We start from the raw sequence: 25,115 nt of genomic DNA on the forward strand, positions 1-25,115 counted from the left end.
AGATACACGTATGTGTGACTGTGTATACCCTGTGCTAAGTGAGTTGTATAATTACAGCTTATTCTCATTCTTTAGCTATGAATGTTCTGCTGAGTGAATTCTTCCACCTTTTATTTTTATGATGCCTTCCTTACACTTCTTGTCATTTAAAGAGCTTGAAATGTACAACAGTGTTGGTGTCTCATTCAGAGTATTTGAAAAAATCTTGTTTACTAGTTCACATGGGATAAATTTTAAAAAGACTTTTTATAACATATATCTCTACAATATTAGTTATTGAATAATTTATAAAATAAAAAATAATATCTGTCCATATGGCCACTGGACTTTTTCAAAATCAGTTTTATACATATTTCTAAATATTTTTCAAAACCTGCTCTTACGTGGACAGTGACAAGACCAGCACTAATCAATGTGCATTAGGTATGCTGCATGCTAAGGAGGTCTGGAGCTCACGACCCAATTTCACTACTGTCAGCTAAAATAGTCTTTTGTATTCTAAGAGAAATAAAGGGTCTTCATCTCCACCAGAAGGTATCTAATTATCTAAAGAAAAGTGATTAACTGATTATGATGAATAAATTAATCTCTAAGGAGATGCACAAATTCAGACACTCCTAATTAGAATAATTTTCCTGGGACATGTACAAAAATTCTCTTTACTTATTAGCAATGATTAACAGAACAATAACTAATTTTTGGCAGCTCCCTACAAAATTATTAGAATCACCCTTAGGACACAGATTAAGCAGTTGTAAATCCATATCAAAGTTGTTTTAAAATACATGAACAAAAGTGCCAGGCTGAAGCACAATCTCTATTTCCATTCAGAAGAATTGTCACTTCCATTTGCTACAGTGTTGTTATAATTGTCTTCGTCCTCATTAATTATTAAGAGTATTCCAATTGGCTAGGAGTGATTGACATATTTCATACTATGAATTGAATGTTGTTTCTTATAGCAGCCTAGTGAATCCAGTGTTAATGTTAAATCCAATTGAATGCAGGTGCTCAGTTAAAACTTTATTTTGCTCTCTTTAGTCTACCATTTCCCTTTTATGAAAACATCAATTTTTATCATTAGTGTTTTAGATCATTTTTGGATTTTTACAAATTTTATCACTAGTATCTGAATTAATTTTTAAAATTTACTGAGTAATTAACATAAATGCATTTAATACGTTGAACTACACTGGACCAGTTACTTTAAAAATATATAAAAATAAAGACAAAATTAGTTTTAATCATTCTCAATGTAATATGTATTTAGAAAGAAAAAGAAATTTTATCAGAGGTTAAAAGAAAATATTTTCTGCTTATATTTTGTTATATAAATGGGAGTTAGAGTAAGGGATGAAGCAATGTAAGAATATATGTTCTGTGCTATCATAAGAACTCTGTAACAATATCATCTTCATGGACAGCAGAGAATTATGCAAGATAAAGGTCATCATAAAATCATTAGAAATAAAACAAGAACAGAAATATGCAGGAGAAAAACATTTAAAATTATGATAGCATAGTTAAGTGAAACTACATTTTGTGTCTCTTTCTACCAGTCACGTATATGTCACCTTCTTCATGAATGCAATAACTTTGTAAATGAGATGATGTCTATGAGATTCATGTAGACTTCTAAGTAATGAATGTTCATCAGAATAATTGATAGTTTTTCACAAAACTGAGTCCATCAATCAAGCAGACATGTACAAATAGTATTTGTCAGACTATTTCAAGTTTGTTATGAATCCATATGCATATCAAATTTGGAATATAAATGTGATAAAATAAAGTCAACAGTCACTCTGTGGAGGAAAAAAGGTACGATATCAGACATGCAAGTAGGATTCTTCTAGTGGATTATTATGGACTATGAAGACCATGAAATAGAAGGAGAACTAAAGCAAATACATTCTGTGACTCTTATTGGAGAACCATTTGAAACACTGAGTCACCAGGAAAAAAGTATTCAAGTCATGTGCTCTTCAAGAGCCAACAGTAACCAAGTTTGAATACTCCCTTTGATTAAAGTAAGCCCAAGGTCCATACAGTGTCTACTAGGCCACCTTTTAACTGCTTTACCATGTCTCATCATGTGACTCCAGCTGCCCTGGCTATGGACTCATACAATGGCAGCCAGGTCACACTCATTCTTTAGGGAGTCTTTACTTTTCATTGACTACTTCTGTGTTCAGTATTCCCAAATCATTGGCTTCCTGATTTACCTTTCCCAGCAATAGAAGCAACTATTTTATATTCCCTCATTTTTATTTATTATTTTGTGAAGGACTCCTTAGAAAGGTAGAGATCACTGTGAGATCTGAATAGCATCTGCCAGGCCCCATAACCTAATTTAGACTCTGCAAGACCCCATATCATATACTCTAAAACATACCATATTTTATACACTGTTAAATACTTTGTGGAGTAGAATGACTTAAAACAGGGAACATGAAAATTTAATGTCTTCTATTTTTTGAAAAAACAGACTTTAATATTCAGTTAGCATTTACATAGGTACTCACAGAAATTTAACTTTTTAAAGTCTCTGTGGACAAACCCAACACTTTGATGATTCTAAATATAATGAACACTATTAAAACTCATGGAATCTTCTTTAACTATTGCAATACTGAAAAATAAAACATTTAAATATCCAGTAATATATTTTCTAAGAGCATCTCTATCTATCAAAAATTGTTTTTGAGAGAATAGAAGGCCAGGTGGTGGTGGTGCACGCCTTTAATCCCAGCACTTGGGAGGCAGAGGCAGGCGGATTTCTGAGTTCGAGGCCAGCCTGGTCTACAGAGTGAGTTTCAGGACAGCCAGGGCTACACAGAGAAACCCTGTCTCGGAAAATCAAAAAAAAAAAAAAAAAAAAAAAAAAAAAAGAGAGAGAGAGAGAATAGAACAATCCAGTTATTAACTATCTTTACTCTTTTTGCCACTAGTTTATTTATTTATTCCGTTTACATCCAGATCGCTATCCCCCTCCCAGTCCTCCCTCACATAGCCCTTCCTTCATTCCCTTTACCTTTCTTCTCTGAGAATGAGAAGGTCCCCCTAGGCATCACCCTACCCTGGTACATCAAACCAATCTAGGACTAGGCACATCCTCTTCCATTGAGGCCAGACAAGGAAGCCCAGTTAGGGTACAGGATCCACAGGCAGGCAACAGAGTCAGAGTAAATCCTGCTCCAGTTGTTGGGAAACCCAAAGTTAGACATTCTCTACATATGTTATGGGGACCCTAGGTCCAGGCAATGTATACAATTTGGTTGATGGTCCAGTATCTAGGAGCCCTCAATGGTCCAGGTTATATGACTCTGTTGGTCTTTTTGTAGATTTCCTATCCCATCTGAGTCCTTCAGTCCTTACGCCAGTTCTTTCACAGGACCCTCTGAGCACCGTACAATGTTTGGCTATGAGTCTCTGTATCTGTGATTTGGTGGAGGGTCTCAGAAGACAGTTATACTAGGCTCCTATCTGCAAGCATGACAGAGTATCATTAAGAATGTCAGGGATTGGTCATTGCCCATAGGCCGAGTCTCATGCTGGTCCAGTTATTGGTTTGCCATTCCCTCAGACTCTGCTCCATCTTTCTCTCTGCATTTCTTATTGGCAGGACAGTTTTGGATCAAAGATTTTGTGAGTGGATTGATTACCTACCAAGCTAAAGGAGATGGACACTTCAGGTTCTGTATCCCCCATTGCTAGGAGTCCCAGGCCACAATCCATAGATCCAGAAAAAGGTAAATAGCAAGGAATCCCCAAGCAAGGATGATTGAATATCAGTAAGGAGGGGAAATAAAATAGCCAGCAGAGACAGATGGAGGGAATGAACTGGGTGGAAGAGGGGATGCAGAGGAGAACTCAGCACTGTGATCAGGATCATTGTGGGAAGAGATGAAGAGAGAGGGTCGGGAGAGTGTGTAGCAGGGAGCTTGGGTAGGGGTCATCTCTAGGACCTGCCAGAGACCTGAAATAAGGGAGGCTCCAGAGAGTGTGTGAGGATAACTCTAACACTATCTTTACTCTTAAGAGCCACTATTTACAATACTCTTTGGAGTTCTCATAGATGAAATGACGAGAGCTTTCAGATGGAGGTGGTAAAGATAATGCCCCTGTTAGAAATTCACTGACTGGGAAAGTTCTGTTAATTATTAAGCAGAAATGTGTAACACTACTAGTTTCTTTTAATAACATATTGAGGAAAGCAAAATGAGGCTACATCATTCCCTTTGTGATGGAGATTCAGAGAAATTCATTTTGCAATGGGTGTTAAGTCCAGTAAACCTTAGGACGTTGTCTTTTAAATGGTGTCTTGCTTTATTTCTTGCCTGTCATGGCTCATGAGTGGTTGAATTAATTAAAAATGAAAGATTTCTAACAATGAAGAATCCACTGGGGAGTCAGGATGGTATGCCACAAAGTAATTATAAATTACTTTCAGATTAAAATCCATCTAACTGAGTTCTAGAGATCTGGTATACAGAAAATTAACACTTTCAAATCTTTCAAATCTTTTGTTTATGTGACATGTCTACTTCCTATAAATGAATGACACATATTCTCTAAAGTAACATTAACCTACTGTATCATGGTTATCAGATTGTGATTTTTAGGACAAATATGTGACCACCAATATAGGTTGAAACACCTCACTAGTGAGGAATACATTACTGCTCTAGATAGATGGATGACTAACATCCTGAATATTCCAGAGTAGGTTGACACCAAATTGTTATCATGTTCTTCTTGGTTACCTGTAATGTATACATTAATAATTGCAATTTTTAGAATTTCTAGTGTTTTTAAATTCCAGTTAATTGGCATTGAAAACAGTGTGGTGGCAGTGTCATAAAAGATTCTGTGTACAACTCAATGCTACCGTCAAGATGCAGCAAAGATAAATTTGTCTAATACAGAGATTCTTCCCCTAAAAGATTTGTAGAAAACATTTATAATTATACATGTTAGACATAATAATATTTCTCAATTTTCTTGTGGCAAGAAAGTATCTATTGCTATTTATAATTATAAAAGACTATATTGAAGTAGTCATTATTTAAACATCTTATACTTAATATTATTTATCATAGTCTTAAAATATCAATATTTAAATGTAAAAAGTTTTATATTACAAAAACATAAAAGTATATCATTTGTGGCCAAACATCAACATTGCTTTTCAAGAAGTTGTCTCATATTAATATACACTTACATGGAATTTTTTTTAAAAAATCTATTCAATTGTTCTTATATTAAAGATAAGTTTTTGTTTTCATGTATGTATATGCAGGTGTGTTTCTGTAAGAGTTTATATGTAGTATGTATGTGAAGGTGCACAAAGAGGCTCTTTTAGATAAAAAAAAATGGAGTTATAGGTAATGTGAGCTACCTATCATGGGTTCTGGGAAGCAAACTCAGTTTCTCTGCAAGAGCAGTGAACACTCTTATCCATGAAACTATGTTTTCATGCTCATGTATTCTTATTTACTCAGTCCTGAGACACCATTCTTAGGGGGATTTTCTTGTTCTGATTGTGCATTTGCCACATGGTTTTGTCTTTATCAGTCCTGCCACAGTGGCTAATAAATGGATGCTTGACAGTTATATTGACTGTACCTTCTTGTGATATGACAGCAATAATTACCAGCTACCCTGACCATAAGTAGAAAATTGTATTGGTTTATTTGTCCTTCATTGTAGTTGCATAATTACAGTCAACTCATCTGATTTAAACATCAATACAGTATGTAATACCACTGGAAATCCACTGTAATCTAACATTAAATCATGTCCACTGTGGGCACATCATCGTCAGCTTCTTTCATAGAACATTGAGGCCTTCAAAATTCTTTCTCTGCTGTGAAGAAAGTAACAATCAGGTTACTTTTTTATTTTTACTAGGTATTTTTAAAAATGTGAAAATGTTATCAAACTAAGAGATTAAGATTTAAAGAAAAACTTTTTTAAAATCTTTTTTATGATGATGATTGAGGATAGAATTATTCAAAACCATCCCCAGTAAGATAGTGATGAGGGAGACTGTTAACTTACAAATGCTGGACTGTGTAAATTTAGAGCTATATGATATTGATATTAAAAAGCCGTCATAAGCATGATGTTTCCTTCCTTCCAAGAGATAATAATCATGTATATAATATACAACTGTTTGTTAAAACTACACGAAGTATAACATTAAACTATTCAATTAACTTTTAATATTATTAATATTTAAAGCTTTATAGACAACTCATTTGTGCTTGACAGAAATGTGGTGATTTTACAAGGAGAATTTCATGAGATGGTTTAGTCCATTCTTATTTCTCTATTTTTACTACAAAATATGAGCTCTCTCCACAATTGGGTTACTTTGTCCTGTGTCAGGTCATGCCTGTGTTTGCCATGAACTCCTCCATCTATGGGTCTTCCATGTTTTTAGTGTAAGCCTTTGCTCACAGTTAACTTCTTTCCGTGGCTATATTTTTTAACACTTGCTTTTTTAACACCCACATTACCTTGTTTCTATTTCCTCAAATAATTGATTTTTTCCCCCTCTAAGTACCTTGTTTAAGGTTCTTTTTGTGTCTATCTAAGCAATGCCATTTCTATCAGCAGAAGGGAACTGTGTGTTCAGGCAAAACAAAATGTCCTTTTGAAAACTGACAGACAACCCTGTCTGCCGAGTAGCTTAATTTAGATTGGCTTGCTTGGCATTTTCTCCACTGAAGGGGCTTCTGCTGCACTGGCTGCTACTCCTGACATTTTCTTGGATATTTGTGCCATTAAATAATTGTTCTGGGGAGCTGGAAAGATCGCTCAGGGATCAAGAGAACTGGCTGCTCTTCCAGAGGTCCCGAATTCAGTTCCCAATAATCACATGGTGGCTCATGACTGTCTAGAGTGAGATCTAATACTCTTTTCTTTCTGACGTCTTCTTTGGTCATGCAGACATACATGCAAATAGAGCATTAATTAATTAGTTGATTAATTAATATATTTTAAACAATAATTATTTTTGTTTTATTGCTACTTTAAAACTAAAATTTAGCATGCAAATAGCCTTTTTTAAAATTCCAAGTACTAAATCTTAAATGCTATATTTTACTGTAAAGTAACATCAGGAAATCTTGACATTTTTCACTGTGATAGAAGAAATTATAGATGGACCACGGTGGAAATGCTCCTTTGACTTCAAAGTTGTTGTTGCATTTAAGAAAATAAAGAGAAATTTATTTTAAGTCACTGTGGAATTCTGGGTTTCTTTTTCAAATAATGTAATATTATTTTCACTTTGTGTACAGTTAATCAAGACTATTTGCTAGTGTATTATAAAGACATTTTATTGTAGAATAAAGGAACCTTAATATCAAAATGAGAAGTAAAATTTGAAAATGAGAATTAGTAGAAGTGTTCACACATGGGAGACAAGAAAGGGGTAGTGAGGAGTGTCCTTAGGAAACCTCCTAGACAAACATACAAGTATCTTCTCCCTTTTTCACCATAAAAAATTTTCAATTAATGTGTGTATGCCCAACATTAATTAAATGCAGTAGGATCAACGAATAAATAAATCCAAACAAAGTAAAGGGCTTGAAGTTGGGAGTGAGATGGATGACGGGGATCTTGGGAGTTGAACAGAAAGAACAGGAGTATATAGCATCAGGATATATTGCACATATTTATGAAAATTTCACAGAATACATAAAAATATAATTATATAAAATATCTTTACCCTGGGGCTTAATAGTTACAGCATTTTTCATGGCTGTGTAGTTATATGCATCACTCCTGAAAAACAATCAAATTTCCATGGTTTTTGGCCTGAAGGAATGATGCAGAACATATAAAAGTAAGTATTTCTGGTTCTTAAAGTGCAGTCAACAATACCGATGACAAAACGTATCTATGAAGTCTAGCTTCACTTAAACCTCCAGGTCACTGTCTAACCTTATGACCATTGCCCAGTGAGTAAAACTCGGTTTTTAGTTTAGCATAAAAAGTACAGGAATCATTTCATAAAGTATTTGCCCAATGTATTCAGAGTAGCTTCATTTTCCTTGAGAATGTGCAGCTGGATTACTTAGGGTCATGACACAGAGAACGTGAATCAATAGAGATAAGTCATAGGAGATGCTTAATGACCCAGTGATGGGTAGTTGATGGTGACCAGTGACCAGTCTTAGATAGTTTAGAAGGCCCGGAAACTTGTGGTTTCAAATTTTTAATATACATTTCATTGGTGTGAAATTATAAATGTGATAACTGAGTTCACTTTATGGAATGCTTATTTCAGTGCTGTGGGAGGCTACTGGAATATATTCATTGTAAAAAATAAGAATATTTTATATTAACCTGTAATACCTTCTTTCACTTGGAAGGTGCTCACATATGTCTAAATTACTTAGTTGAAAGTAAACACAAAAATCTTTCTTAATATTCTTCTCAGGATATGGAAAGAGTTGCAGTAATAGGTCTCAACTCATAAAGTTAGAATGTTTCCAGATGAAAATTTGTCACAGTTGTACCCTCAATGAACTTATTAAATATTTTTTTATTTAAGAAGATTTTCCCAACAAATAGAAACTAAGTTAGTTTTGGAGCAATGGTAAATCATCTAATTCCCACACTTTGAGTATCTCTAGATGTGCATAGTTTTATTAACATATACACAGCATCACAGTAACTTCTGTTAAGCCTGTACTTAGAAAAATGTCTTCAGCATCAACATTTCACATTATTTATTCCATTATTCCTCCAAGACAGAGATCTGAGAGATAATATTGATAATAAGAATCTGTGTTGTGACTAATTGAAAACTTGCACAACAGCAGGCAAGAGTCAAGTTTTCTCTGTTCTTTTAATTACACAGATCAACCTTTTTCTACTCTAAAGACTATATTACAAAATAATTTCTGTGGATATAATTTTTTATACAAAAAATTAAAGTCAATGATATTGTTTCATTCTAATTTATCCAACCCAGTGAGGTGAAAAAGGTAAGTCTACAATTTTGTCAAAGTATGAGATATTTCATAATTTTTAACTGTTTGTAATTTTACCAAAAACAATGCTACAAAGATAAAGCCAAGCTTTGAAATCTTAAGCATAAACGTCCTTTGAATAACATACATGACTAACTCCAACCAGTTCCATAAAACATATTTGGTGAAAGGCAAGGAGGGAAACTTTTGTTTTCACTGTTATTGTTTTGTCTTTGTTTTTGGATTAGTATCAAAAATTACTACTAGAAATAAGACATACTATCACCAAAATATTACCCAAAGTAAATGAACTGCATTGTTCATGATACAATATTTCAACTAAATTTTAACATCTGGCAGAATGTCCAAAGCATTTGGTTTCTTGGATTTCCATGACAGAATGTTTTTCTATAGTAGAATGATAAAATATATAGAATTCTTAAAACTGTAATAGTGGCTTTGAATAATATTTCTTTATAATTCCTGTACTATTAATTTATATACTATTAATCATAGAATTTATTTCTATTTGTTACAAATACCACATTTATGTAATAAAATAATAATGTTTGGTCATAAGTAATCCTTGTTGTTTTAGGTGGGAGAATTTTATATGCAATTTATTTGTGGAGTGATACTTCTGAAGTGTTGATGGCTTCAAGTCACAGGATATGTCAAGTACTTTCAAAACCGTAAGAGACAGATTCTTGTTCAATAAAAACTTTCAGAATCTCAAGCTACATAAAGCAGCAAGACTGAGTTTGATCCGTTTTCTCCCCTCTGTCATTACCTTCTCCATGTCTGTGACATTTTGACATTTTTTCTCTGATCACAGGAATTTATATATTATTCCTCAATCATTCTCTCTTATTCTCAATAAAAGAAATATAATGACATAATTTAATATTCTCATAGAAAATAATACCTTGTTTCAATTATATTCATAGTTGGCTACTATTTTTGGCAGTGTCGCTTTGTTCAAATAAAATATGAGATCCTTGGGTATATTTTTAAAACTGCTTTTAAAGATACAGAAAATTATTTTACATTTTTATTGAATGTTGCCCTAACGAATAACTTCTTTCTCCAAACAGTGACAACTTAAGGGATTTTACCTTCCAGGCTTGGGGTGTACTTGTCTACTGTTCCAGACATGCTCACAGTCTTAGTTAGGGAAAATTTTAACTCAGGAGGCAGTGGCTATTTCATCCATCACTATTTTCATATCTTTAGTATGAGTTTGAGAAAGTTACTGATATTTTTTATATTTACATGAATAATTATGTTTCCTCATATAGCTCCAAGTAAAATAATAAAATTTTTAATACTAAAGTAGCAATTGCATTTATAATTTAATTTCAGTTTGCTGTCTTAATTTGAGATATTGGCTTTCTAGATTGTTCCCCCTTAGTATAGTAAAGCAGATCATAGAAACCAATAATGTATTTAATTTGACTATCATTTTCTACCATATTCATCAGTCACTACAGAATTGAATTGACAGGACTTATTATAAATATATACTTGTCAGAATCACTTGTAAAATAATTTTACATATGAAGGAACATTTGAAATTTGCATGAATAACCTTGTATTTAAACAAGTTTGCAGGACCGAAAACTCTCTCCTATCCCAACATGTTATTGTCATATAAAGTTCCTATAGTGTAGCCAAAGTACAAATATATATATATGCCATAACCTAATTTATGGCATAGAAAGAAGAACAGCAATATGTATAGGATTCTAGAGCTGTTAAACAGACAAATAGCTATTTTTTTCTATTTTATGAACAATAGAAACATCTAAAGTATCAAGGTATTTTGCTAAAAGTTACTGTCTTCTGTTGGCTTTTAAAATATAGAAAAGTTTCCTTGAAATTTCCCTATCTGCAGTGGGAATCCCAGCTGCTCATTTATGTACAAGGCAGAATGAAAACCATGGAGAACACTAAAAACTTCAGCTCCACAACAGTGACAAGACATATTCACAAGTGTGTCCTTACCCATTGTATTGCCCAACAAGTCTACTGCACAGTTATCCTCATAGATAACTTGATATTTCTCTAACTCTAACTAAAATGGCATAGCTCTCACTTAAATTCAACATTATTTGTATTTATTTAAGAAATATAGCCTAAAATAATATAACAACTACAGACTCATTAAATACACTCTCTCGCTGAACCAAAAAGGATGTTAAAATCTTGTTATTTTGCCATTATATTATTATAATCAACTAATTTCAGATAGTCTAGTTGTTGTCACCAGAGATAGCTGAACATTAAAAAAAGCCTTAAAAATAACATTTATCAAACAAGTCCTAAATACATTTGTAATCACGAGTTTTTACAAAAAATACATATAATGATGCTTAGTTAATGCAAGCTAAAATCATCAAGTAATAAATTCCACTGACAAGTAAATTTAACTTTTGAAAAAATTATGCTCAAAATGCATATTACACAGAAGGAAAACTATTATTAACATATAAGAAATTGAACTATACAATTTAAAAGGTTTAAAAATTATTTTAGGAGTATTATTGTTAAATTAAGCCTGCCAATCCATGAGCATGGGAGATCTTTCCATCTTCTGAAATCTTCTTCAATTTCTTTCTTCAGAGAGTTGAAGTTCTTGTCATACAGATCTTTCACTTGCTTGGTTAGATTCACACCAAGATGTTTTATATTATTTGTGACTATTGTGAAGGGTGTCATTTCCATAATTTCTGCCTCAGCCTCTTTATCCTTTGAGTAGAAGAAGGTTACTGATTTGTTTGAGTTGATTTTATATCCAGCCACTTTGCTGAAATTGCTTATTACGTTTAGGAGTTCTCTGGTGGAGGTTTTGGGATCACTTAAGTATACTATCATATCATCTACAAATAGTGATATTTTGACTTCTTTCTTTCCTATTTGTATCTCTTTGACTTCCTTTTGTTGTCTAATTGCTTTGGCTAGGACTTCCAGTACTGTATTGAATAGGTAGGGACAGAGTGAGCAGCCTTGTCTTGTCCCTGATTTTAGTGGGATTTCTTCAAGTTTCCTTCAGTTTAGTTTGATGCTGCCTACTGGCTTACTGTATATTGCTTTTATTATGTTTAGGTATGGGCCTTGAATCTCTAATCTTTTAAGACTTTTACCATGAAAGGATGCTGAATTTTGTCAAATGTTTTCTCAGCATCTAGTAAGATGATCATGTTGTTTTTTTCTTTGAGTTTGTTTATATAGTGAATTACATTAATAGATTTCTGAATATTGAACCATCCCTGCATTTCTGGGATAAAGCCTACTTGATCATGATCTCTGTCACTCATTTGAAGTCTTCATCTATAAATCCTGGATGCAAAATGAATCCTTGAGATGTTAGTCTACTTCTTCCTAAAGCCCTTCCAACTGTCTTTGGGTATAGAGGACCATGATCTCCAGTGGGTATTTTATGGTGTTGCATTTTTGGTGATAGTGTGAGAGTTTTACTTATGACTAAGTTGAAGACAGTGCTTCTTTCTATAGCATGTATTGAATGTCCAATATCTAGTTTAGTTTTCTTTACTTACTCTGTGGGTTATTGACAGGAAATACCTGACTCATATTGTTTGTTGCAGGGGTACAAACTAATTCCCTTAGGGGGTTCCCCCTGAATTTACAGAATTATCTTGTAGGGAGTTTCCCATTGGTGAGGGGTTACCTTGCAAATTACTTGCTGACTGATTCATTAGTCCAAAGCCTACCCTCACTATAGCTTCTACAAATTCCAGAAGGCTGGAGTCTTCTAGAGAAGTTGCTAGCCTTGATTACAATCCCTTTTTAAAATAATGTCTTTCTCCCACAGGTAAAGTGCAGACGTTTTATTATCTAGGATTATACGCCATTGCTTGTTCAATTACATAATTATTATCAACAATATCAACAGTAGTTTTAATCCACTCATCCATGGGTGTTGACCCAGATTTTAAAGGTCTAACAACTTTTTTAGACTTTGCATTTTATTTCCAAGAGCTACTTCAAATCAGGATCTGATGTTGTCTTTTTTATAGTAGACATTACTCTATGTAAGAAGTCAGTAAAAATCTCTGGGGCTTTTCATAACCTTTGTGAATTACATAGATCATTTTCTTTGTTCTTACACCTTATCCCAGGCTCTTAAAAATAAAGTACAATGTATAATATTAGCCATCAAATTCCATCTTCTGTCTTAAGGGAAAATTCCCTTTCACCTAACAATTGATCATCCACTGTATTAACTCCTTTAGACCCACTACAATTTTCCATAATTGTAGCTTCTTCTCAACACCATGTCAACCATTGTAATTGAAAAACAGCTTTCAGTGCAGGTGCACTTTCTAGTCTTTCTAGTCTTTCTAGTTTTGAGGTATAATCTTTTGTTTTATACCCCATGTATTTAACATCACTCTTACATAGGGTGAGTGCATTCCATATGTTATCATTGATTCTTTAAAATGTTTAAGATATTGTATTTTAACAGGATTCTAGACTAGTTTTTTACTTTTTGAATTTACACCACTTTCTGGCATTGTTCCCAGGTAACTTGGAATGCTAGTAGGGGTGGCTGACTTCCTTAATATTGAGAGTGACAATCTGAATGTTATTAAGAGACAGAAAATGACATAAAATAAAAGCTCCTCTTTAGTTCATCTCTTTGCCACATATGTAAGGTCAATTTGATTTCCTAAGCACAGGTATCCTCCATTTCTTTGATGTTGATCTCCTACCCAGAATCATTTATTAGTTCCTTACTATCTAATGTATGTTGCCAACTTTAAAGTCATGATCTTGTTCTACAATTTTTCTATTAATTAATATTTTCTTTTCTTTTTTTTTTAGATCTTTCATTTACACTTCAGATGCCATCCCCTTTCCCCATTCCCCCCCCCCTTAGGAAACCCCTATCCCATGCCCCCTTTTCCTTTTTGTATTTATACATTTTTTTAAAAAAATGTTAATCATAGGCTTTATAAGTTTGGTATTGTTCAATCAGAGGTGTAACCCACTACCCAACCTAGATATATCAACTATCTTTGACTGGTGGAGATATATGAACATCTGCTTCCCTGTCTCCCCCCTCTATCTCTCTTTCATCACCTAGCTTCTCCTCTCCTTCTTCTCCTCTTCTTATTCCTTTTCTTCCTCTCAGTATTCCTCCCACCTTAGCTCCTCCTACACATCACCCTTCCTGTTAAAAGGAAACTTTTCTCTCAAAATACAATTAGAGCATAATTATGCCAATTTGTACCAGTGATGTACAAGATAGTCCTACTACCCAGTCCATCCTTTTGTTGACTAACCAGCACCTCTGTCATCTATCCTAACTAAAACACTTAGTTCTGAACCTGGCTTTTTCCTTGGCTTTAGGATGAATGTCAGCTGACGACCATACACTCAGATCTTTTCTCTCAAAGTAAATAGCTATAAGTTTTCAACCCCGTCAGAAATCCAGAATGACTGAGTTGACTATAATTGTGGGAAGCACAAAGCATAGCTTCTAAAACTTAGCCAATTTATAGAGACCTCTGAACACCTGGACACTCACTCTACTTCAAAACGTTGGAGCATCTGTTCTTCTGCCTTCTGGCCCAGGATCATCTGACAGACCTTAGTGCTGCAGAATTATTAAGGGCTGATTACTCTGTCTAGGCAGATATAATCAGTCGACTATTCTGCAAGTGTGTCCTTTTCTGGACAGTAATTTGTCTGTAGAAGGAAAGTGGCAATTCTTGCCTAGTGGCTGTCTCACCACAACTGGAGTAACTCCAAGGATGCTCAATTTCTTCTTTGCATTGTGGTTTCTCCAGAACTCTATGAAAATTACACCATTTATTAAAGTGGAAGGAGAAATACTGAAAGTGGCAAGTTACAGGAAGCCATGAGGGGAGATAGAATAGGTAACCCCATGTGAGAGATTAACTGAAAATAAATATATATGAAAATATCATAAAAAAAATCTAGAAGAGAACCATTAGACAGGCCCACAGAAAGACAATGTGCAGAGTGACAAATGTTGGAATCATCAACACTAAATGAGATGTCTCCAAATTTCCTCCACTCATGGCTCAGAGAACTCTAGGGAAAAGGAGGTAGAAAGAGTATAAGAGCCAGAGAGGATGGAGGATACCAAGAAATCAAGGCCTTCTAGGCTCTATAGGACACTTACAGTCACACAGAGGCTCTGGTACCATGCACAGGGTCTGCAAGGATCTACAACACACAAAGTCCTAGAGGAGAAAGGAAAAGGAGTCATATGTCTTCATTGCTAATCCACAGACTTCTCCAGTTGATAGCCACTTGCAAAGGAAACATTACTATTCTACAAAGGAGTCTCACAGGAGAAACACAGCCCTCTTAAGCACTGGTCCCATGCTCAGAAGTAGATACCAGAGAGAGAGAGAGAGAGAGAGAGAGAGAGAGAGAGAGAGAGAGAGAGAGAGGAAAAAGGAGAGAGAGAGGAAGAAGGAGAGAGAGAAAGAAGGGGAAAGAGAGAGAGAGAGAAAGAGAGAGAGGAAGAAGGATGAGGTAGAGGAGGAGGAAGAGGAGAAAGAAGAGGAAGAGAAGAAGGAGAGGAAAAAGGGGAGAAAGAGGAAGAGGAGGTGATAAAGGAGAAGGAGGAAGATTTAACAGCACCTTTGGAGATTCATTGTTTTATGCTGTTGTCAAGGCATTTTTTTTGTGTTTGTTTTTGTTTATTGTAAAGGTCTGTGGGTACATTCATGGCTCAGGTTTTGTGTTTTATAAGATCTTATATGTTTTTACCCTTATATGTGTTTTCTGTGCTTTATCTTTTTATCTTTTTGTTTGTTTGTTTGTTTGGATGCTTTGCCATATTGTATTTTTTATTTATCTCACTTTATGTTTTAGATGCCTTTGTTTTCTAACAAGAGACAGATAGATATGGATCCTGATGATAGTTGGGGTGGGGAGAAAATGGAAAGAGTCAAAAGTGAAGAAACTATAATTAGAATATATTGTATGGAAAAATATGCATTTTCAATACAAAATGAAAAATGAAAATAAGTTATGTTGAATACAGCATCACTGTTTCTAGGCTCAGTGAAAATTAACACAAAGTTAACCAAATACTGTAACTTTGATATATAAAGCAAAGGGCAAGGCTGATATGGAAGCTACAATATTAAAAAAGACTGGCAAGACACAACCTTCTAACCTGGAATCACTGACAATTATACAGACTGACACAGCACCAAAAACTATGGTTTTACAAACTTCTACTTTGCTGTGAGAGCAAAAAATTTCTAGAACTATCCAAGCAAAAGTTGTTGAGTGTTGCCTACCTGGAATTCTATCACTGGCGATGCTGAGGCAGGAGAATTTTAAGTTTAAGGCTAGATAGCTCAGGTGATTAAGAATAGCAGGTCAAATAAATAAATAATTAGACAGGTAGACAGATAGGTGATAGAATAAATAAATAAATAAATAAATAAATAAATAAATAAAGCTATACTTTCTAATCCATGGCTTCTATCTCTACTTCGAATCACAGAAGAAACCATTTATGGTGGTTCTGCATCTCTATCATACTGCTGGGTGTCAGAATACTGCTGGGGAGGCAAAATTCAGGGGCACTAGGCTACACTAGGCTGTGTTTCTTCCTTGCCACTGGGGTGCTGGGCTCATGGGAAGCCAACACACTGCTCAGGGAAGGCAAAATACAATCTAAAATAAGGGTCCCAGCCTGTGTTTCTCTGAGGGAGAAACAGTGGAAGGATAAGAGAGAAGCTATGGCTCTCAAATTCCCGTGTGCCCAGACACCACTGGAGGAGTTGAAGACTACAGGCCTAGAGTGTGGCTCTCTATGATAAAGTCCTCCTACTGTCCCCATGGATGTTCTTGATGAAGGAAACAGTCCTTGTTTGTCTGAACTGCTTTATTCATAGAAGATGAGGGTGCATATGACTTACTTAGGGTGAACCAGAGATTGAATATCTCTTTCAGGAAGGGATGTCGAGGGAGAGAAGCCCATTGACTACATACTCAGGGCCTATCTAGATACCTCATTACTAGGCTCTATGGTACATCTAGATTGTCATGGTCTTATTACTGGAGTGTCATGGCTATGTGCTCCAGGAAAGGGAGATGCTTGAGAGCTAACTCAAACTCCTGCTGTTCTGAATGACAAGTTTTATTGGGGTTCTGAACTTTACTACTACCTCACCAGTTCTTCTGTCTAGTGGCACAGTCCACTGCCCTACAAACTACTTGACATAGATGATATTTATTAACGATTTCCCTATTCCCTCAGCATAGAATAATTTAAATTTAATTAAAATGAGGTTTTTCTACAATTGTGGCTTTGCCCTATGTTTCAGAGTAGCTGGTTCATGTTAGATAAATTAGTCTTTATTGAAAGAATGAATAACTTATTGTGTCAAACCAAAGGCATTGTCTTATTTTTATTTTATTATAAAAATATGGCTTAAAGGGTATATTTCTAGTTTGGAAGTAACCTGCTTTTCACATTTAAAAAGTAGTGAGATAAAAAATAGAGTATTGTATAAACGAGAAGCTAGATTTTTCAAGTAGACCTGAATGTGGTAGATGGGAATTTGAAAATAGGAAGTGTCTAGCTCTAACTTGAACACTGCTGTTTTATTCTGAGAAGAGCATTTATGCCTTTACATGCCAAGGACAAATTTAGCTCTAGATATTGGGACACAAAGAGTCTGAGCTGTGCTGGCATGCTGTTGTCCCAGAGTCCTTTGAAAAAGTCACCTGGCTTGTATACACTCTTTGCTGGAAATTCATATGCCACCCTTTCTACTGTATCATTGTTTTGGTGATTTCTCCCATTCTTCTCTGTAGCACACAGGGGATGAGGGTACACATTATGTGTTCGGGTGTCTTATAGATGCATTTATACATGGACTGCAGACAGTGCAGATGGCACACTCTACAGTTACATTGAAGCTGTGAAACAGTCGTTCAGAATTTGAATACAAATTTTATTTTACATTCATGCTCTTAACATTGAAGTGTCATCATTTTGACCCATTTTTAGGAAAGAATAACATAGTAAATGTAGTTGTGAAAAAACGTGGCTAAATTTAATTTGAATACTGCAAAGGCAACCGAATCATTTTTTTTTTTGTGGGTGACTGAATAGCAATCAAGACATATAATACAAATTCATCAAATGTATTTTACAATTTAACTGATAATAGCAGCTAAGTTAGTGTGCATGTCCCATGGCAATTTTTTCCTCTATCTAGTCTGTCTTCTTCTTTTTTAGAAATTCACAGATCTCTACCTGAAGTTCGTATAGTTTTATTTTTTATTTTGTTCTGCAATTCTGATTATTTTGTTGAATTTCTAAGGTCTGTCTTGTAGTATTATTATCTTAATTTTATCAGATTTTAAATAACACATGATAATAGTCCACTGTAATCCCTCTTTCTTCAATGAGGTTGACACTGTTATTAATGTAAAATGTGTTTTCCTTGGTGGGATGTAGTGAAGAGATTTCCCAGTTTTATTTTATTTCATTTTATAGATTATAATAAAATTACATTTTTCTTTTATTTTTCTTCACTCTAAATTCTTCCAGATACTACTCTCCACTCTAGCACTCTTCTAACAATGTATGCCTCTTCTTTTACTAATTGTTGCTGTATTTTTATATGCATTCACATATACGTTTGTATTCATAAACATAACCTGTTAAGTCCATATGATGCTAGCTGTATGCATGTTCCCAGGGATCATCATGTGACAATTTACAACCTATTGGTGTGTTGTTCCCTGTTGTTCCCTGCTGCTGGCAGCTCTCCTCAGTTAATTGTAGTTCTTTGTGTAGGGTTGGGACCTTGTGGGCTTTCCTCTGTTTGCTCTAGGGTGCTCATTGTCGTTACCATTCTTTCACTGACTCCTGTTTCACTTTGTTTTTATACTTGAGGATTTCCACCTCCTATAGGTAACAACATGATCTTCTCATTATTTTGTTCTTCCTGATTCATGATATGTTTTCCTTGTACTAAACTTACATTTTGTGCCTTGGATTCTTAACACTAAACTGTAATAAAAAGCTTTACCTTATTGATTTCCTACAGAATACAATGTATTATAAAAGTACTTTCTTCCTCTACAAAAAAATAAAATTGTAGGTTTGTGATGATGGTGTAAGATAAAATCTAAACACATAAGCAGTACATGTCAATAATTTGTAAATAGCTTTTGGTAAGAAAAATGATGGTTAAACTATGTGTAACCTTAATTATAAATATAGAAAAGATACCAGAAAGAATCTAGAGAATAGCAGCTTATGAGAGAGAGAGAGAGAGAGAGAGAGAGAGAGAGAGAGAGAGAGAGAGAGAGATCAAAAACAAGATTCCCAAAGAAAGAACAAAGGAACGAAAAGACTGAAGATGTTTTTGGGTAAATGCCTTCATGATATAAAGATATGGATATTCCCTCAAGGAAATTAATTATAGCTTGATTTTAATAAAAAGATAAAATATACTTTTTGATAAATTGCAGAACTATTATGAAATATACTTGATAAAAAATTTGAAATCAAAATAAAAAATCTGAGTCAATCTTAATAATAAGAAATAATAATAATATATATTATTATTATAAACAATGCTAAATGTGTTTGCCCTTCCCCCAGCCTTGAGCAGGCCTGAAAGACCTTGTTCACCACAATAGACCAAATAATACGACCTAGGTGGAGTTATCCACTTTGGCTGCACATACAGCCTGCTACAGGAACTTAGAAAAATAGACTGCCCGCTGAGCTTGCCTTGAGACATCTCTGGCTGTGACAAAGGATGGGTTCCTCACCCATCTCCTCCTCCATCCATCTCCAGCAATGACCAAGGATGGGTTCCTCCACCCATCTCTGGCTGAAACAAGAAGGGTTATGGTGTGGCTTCCCCTTTAAATTGAGAGCTGAAGATTAAAATTTGAGCCTTGATCAAAATACTTGTCTTGGCTCCATCTTTTCTTGCCCTCAGTCCCCGTTTCATTCCCAGCCCCCCTTTCAGGTAAATCCAGTTGATCGTGACTACAGACGGCCACAAATGTGAGAATAAACTATAATCTGGCAATAAAAAACTATTAATAATTTTTTGGTTTTTTTTCTCTTATTTTTCTTTATTGCTACTCGATCATAAAATTTTCATAAGGTCGTTTTTAAAAAAATAAAATCATGTTGGATTTCTTTACTTTGTTCCAAATAGTAATAGTAAACTAAAAGTTATTTTCATGTCTTCCTTTTAATACATTTATTCTTACTAATTTCATTTATGAAAACGTCTTCATATCCAGTACTTCCCCCCAAATCCTTCCAAGATATAGCATCTTAATTATTCCTTTAGGGTGAAGAATTTTTAGTATTCTAATTTATTTTTAACATTACACTATTTTATTTATTGAAATATATAGTTTTTTATTAATTAATTTTTACTGGTGTTTTTAAAAGAAGTCATGTAGCTTTTTGCTTAAAATGTAAATATATTCATAAAACATTAATATAGTAACATACAACTTATCCACATTTTGACCTGAGATCCATCTCACAGAATTTTATATATACGAAATTTCATATATCCTGTCAGCATTTGGAATTCATACATTTAATGTTAATGCTGTTGCCTTATATCTTTAGGAATACCATTTTCCAAAGTTTTCTTTTCAAGATTGAGTTACTTCTTTGGCTTTATACTTGACAAGTAAGTAATGCTTGTGTCAAAAAATTTCCTGTAGTTCACAATAAATTTTACCCAATGTGCTGGCCTTCTTGTGGTGCTGCAAAGCGTGCAATACTCTACTATAAAGGAGTAACACCCACTGCCACTGTGGAGAACATGCATTCATTCTAATAGTTTCCCTGCTGCTATGAACCAGAATTGTTAACGTTCTTTTTTCTAGGTCTTCATATTTGAAAGGATATTTTTCTTGAAGCTCAGTATTACTTAGCTAACATCTCCAGCTACCTTATAGTTTCAAAATGAATTATGATTTTGTAAACGCTCACATGTTATGAAACTGGGGAATTATTCACTAAATAAATAGTCATGTAAGAATACGGTTGCATGCCTAAATTATTTCTTAGGACTAAAATAAATAGTATTTACCACAATGTGTGGTTTGTATCTGTAGAATTTAAATAAAATAAGTATTAGATGTGAAAGTTTTACAGAGAAAATAATGTGATAGCCAGACTGTTGTTGCCTTGCCGAAACAATATCTTCCAACAGTGGAGGCTGAATAGATCCAGAGAAAACCAGAAAAGGCTTAAAAATCAGCTAAAAGATCAGGATAAATATTAAAAACCAGTGCATGATAAGGAGAATTTTTAATTTAATATCAATAAAGGATAGGCATGTTTCTTACTCTCTGGGGAAAGAAAAGAAATTTGAATGACATACCTTGAACAGAACAATCACTAAAAATAGGTTTAAAGTTTAAATAAGAATGATGTAAATATTAAGAAAACATTTTTGAAAATTCCCAGAAGGCAAATGACAGAATATTGACATAACATGTACAAGAAATAATGCCCTGACACCAAACAGAAATCAATGCAATAGAAACGGCAGGCTGCAGTGCAAGATTGGTTGTAAACCTTTCGTATGCATTATCACTTATGTGCTCAGATTATTAGAAGAGTACATAAAACAAATCAACTGTGATCTATTGTTGAAATGAATGCTATTAAACAGAGTTTCTTTGGTTTCAATTAAGTAAGATTTAAGAAAGTGCCATATAAGAAATTAATGAAATACTTTTATCCCCAGGAAAAGCTAAGCTTAGATGGTTGATACTATCTAATCATTTTAGTTATGATAAAGAGCAACAGGAGATAAAATTCACATGAAGCAATGTCTACAGAAGATGAATTTGTTCTTACAATTGGCAACTGTGCACAACTGATGAGCAGAGTTTATTTTAAATTATACATACACATTTTAGTATCTGCTTATATGACTTAGCATGCTTATAGACTATTCAGAATTGAGTGAAAGAATAAAATAAATTGAAATTATGTCAATATATTTCTACCTGAATTTTGAAGTAGGTAATAAAAAGAATATGATGGCCTACTGCAGTCCTTGTTCAGCTTATGTCCAGGTAGCTGTGTTGGTGAGACTTTATGGAGGGAACTTCTGAAATTCTGAGTGACAAAATCTCAGAGCGCACCCTCTGTACCTTTGGCTCTAACAATATTTGCACCTCTCTTCCCTCAATGTTTGCTAAGCCTTGGGTTTAGTAATGAGTTGTAGATGAAACCATTGGCACTGTGCTCTCTAGAACTCTGCATTTTGATTAGTTGTGGTTTTGTGTAATCACCTGCTGCAAAATCCAGACTTTTGATCCGAGAGGAGGACTATTCTTACTTGTCAGTATAAGAGAAAGTACTTTGAAGTATTTAGGGATTGTGCTGGCTTAGAAAAGTTGAGTTAGGAGAGATAGTCTTTGCCACTTAAGAACAACCCAATTGGTGCATTAATACCAAATGCTCAGCTCTAAAAACATATAGAAGTAACATTAAAGAAACTGAGCAGGTTGTACTTAGATATGTGTAATAATAAATTAGGAAAGCAGTTATGAGTCTGAAAGAGAATAAGGGGTGGTATACAGGAGGATTTACAAGGTGAAAGGGGGAAGGGAAAATGATAGAATACTTAAAATCTTAATGAAAATAATCTAAAAATTAAATGTATCTGGAGGGTCCCCCCCAACCTCTTACCTCCAGATTGTCTGTTTCCACTCTTTCTGCTGGCCCTCAGGGCTTCACTCCTTTTCCCTCACCCAATAACACTCTTCCCCAGAACCCTGTTCACTTTCCCTCCCAGATCCCTCCCTCACCACTTGGGATTGCTTTCTCCTCCCTCCCCTGTGGGACTAAGATGTCCTCAATTGGGCCCTTCAGCTTGGTGACCTTTTTGAGTTGAATTAAGAAAATGCTGAAAGAAGCTGTGGAGGAGGGTGACCCTGTAGGATGACCAACAGTCTCAATTAATCTGAACCCCCCGAAATCTCTCAAACACTGGACAAGCAAACAGGCAGTATATACCAGGTGATATAAGGCCCCCAACACATGTACAGTGGAGGACTGTCAGGTCTGTGCTCAATCACAGATGGTACACGTAACCCTCAAGAGACTGGAGGCCCCAGGGAGTTTAGAGATCAGGTGGGTTGGGGGGGTGGGAATGGTGACAGCCTCTTGGAGACAGGGTGGTGGGTTGGAAGTATGGGATGTGGAACAGTCGGAAGGTGAATGGAGAGGGGCAGGGAATAAAATGTCGAGTGTAAAATAAATAATTTTTAAAGAAGGGGTAAATAAAATGAGGGGGAGCCATTCTAAAGCACAAAAAAATTAAATGTATTATGTGCATGTAAAATAGCTTAGCAAAATTTATTTACATTTATTTGCTATACAGATTTTGGCTTATAAAATTATAATATATACTTCTTAAACCTCTTTTGTAATCCTAGTTATATACATATGAAAACACAATATTCACACAAAAACCCCAAAGTAAGTTATGTGAAAGTTGTTCTTTTTGTAGCTGTTTATATGGTGTAGACTATAATTCCCAAATATTTGTGCACACAGAGGTAAATGAATATACCAAGCATAGAAAATTATGTTAATTACTAAGTATATAATATTAGGAAACATTTATAATGACATCATTGCATGTGCACAGTGAGCTACATATAATTAGCCAGACTACTTAACAAGGCGCGTAGAAGAACATCCCATGGCTGGCATTCATTTGCCAATTCTCATTTCACCTATTCCATTGTTTAAGTTTTAATCATACTGAATGATGTTGAGTCCTCAAAGAGCCCACATGCCTTTAGAGTTCTCAGCATCTTTAAGTTCACTAAGCTCTACATCAGCCCTGTGTTGTACCTGTTCTGTGTACTTTCCTGTTCCTAAACTTCACCATAGTACATTAGCCTTCCGTCAAACAGTTCCTCCAGAAGTGGTCCCATCAATGTTCCTCATACGTTTCCTGTATCACATACTGTCAGCATTGTTCCCAGTAATAGTGGAAAGCACAAAGCAACACTGAGTTGCTTGAGTATATTCATAGCAGCTTTATTCATAATAGCCAAAAACTAGAAATAAACAAAGATGTCCCTCAACTGAAGAATGGATAAAGAAAATGTGGTACATTTACACAATGGAGTATTTCTCAGTTTTTTTTTAAATGACATCATGAAATTTCTAGGCAAATGGATGAAACTAGAAAATATCCTGAGTGAGCTGAGCCAGACCCAGAAATAATAATAATAATAATAATAATAATAATAATAATAACAACAACAACAACAACATGGTTGACAGTCACACATAAGTGGATATTAGCTGTAAAATAAAAATACAAAAATAATAAAAAATAAAATCATGTTATTGTCTACAGATCCAGAGAGGCTAAATAACAAGGAAGGTTTAAGGGGAGAGAGAAAAAATCTTCCCAGAAAGAGGAAATAGAACACATTTCACAGAGTACTTGGAGCAGGTGGGATTGGGAATATATATATGTCAGCACCCCAGACATTTTAACACTGGAACTGAGGATTAAACTCAGAGAATTATAATGCAACATCTTTACTGACTGAGCAGTAAAGCTTATTTCAGATTTGTTCATGTGTTTTGTGGCACTGTATAAGGGGGAGAAGTCTTTTCCTTTCCATAAAAAATCTTATTGAGAATAAACATTCCCTGAAAGTGTAACAATATAAATAAATGTGGTGGATTTCATATTGTATTTTCAGTGTGTACATTTTGTCCATATCTATGTCTAGTTTAAAATAAAATTCTGGCCTTGAACTTCAGTGTACCATTTAAATGTATTTCTATCATGTATAAATAAATGTAGATAAATTCTAAGCCAGGTTTTTATGAGGATTGGTCTCTCCATGTGCATAATAGGCTCTTAACAGATAATGAAGTTTCCTCTGCAATATATTAAGTCTTTATATATTATATAAAACTCTATAATGAAGCATCTAAAATATAGTTATTGTAAGCAGAGTCTGGATAAATGTTTTCTTTGTTATAATTGGTCTAATTTTATGCCATCATTATTAATGATTTCTTAAGCATCCAATTCTTTCTCACACTTGAACTGAGAC

The 25,115-nt window shown here is 34.4% G+C and overlaps 1 long non-coding RNA gene across 1 annotated transcript; it reads right to left on the reverse strand.

Annotated features, from left to right (window-relative positions):
* Positions 1 to 5,670: 5,670 nt before the first annotated feature.
* LOC143441931 (uncharacterized) lies at positions 5,671 to 22,171 on the reverse strand. The gene is made up of 4 exons (XR_013109685.1): positions 22,026 to 22,171; positions 15,163 to 15,223; positions 7,742 to 7,830; positions 5,671 to 5,869 (listed from the first exon to the last, which is right to left on the reverse strand). It is a non-coding gene; the product is annotated as an uncharacterized LOC143441931 (long non-coding RNA).
* Between the last annotated feature and the right edge of the window lie 2,944 nt (positions 22,172 to 25,115).

This window comes from Arvicanthis niloticus, chromosome 4 (genome assembly GCF_011762505.2).
Source record: "Arvicanthis niloticus isolate mArvNil1 chromosome 4, mArvNil1.pat.X, whole genome shotgun sequence".
In the NCBI taxonomy this organism is placed as follows: domain Eukaryota; kingdom Metazoa; phylum Chordata; class Mammalia; order Rodentia; family Muridae; genus Arvicanthis; species Arvicanthis niloticus.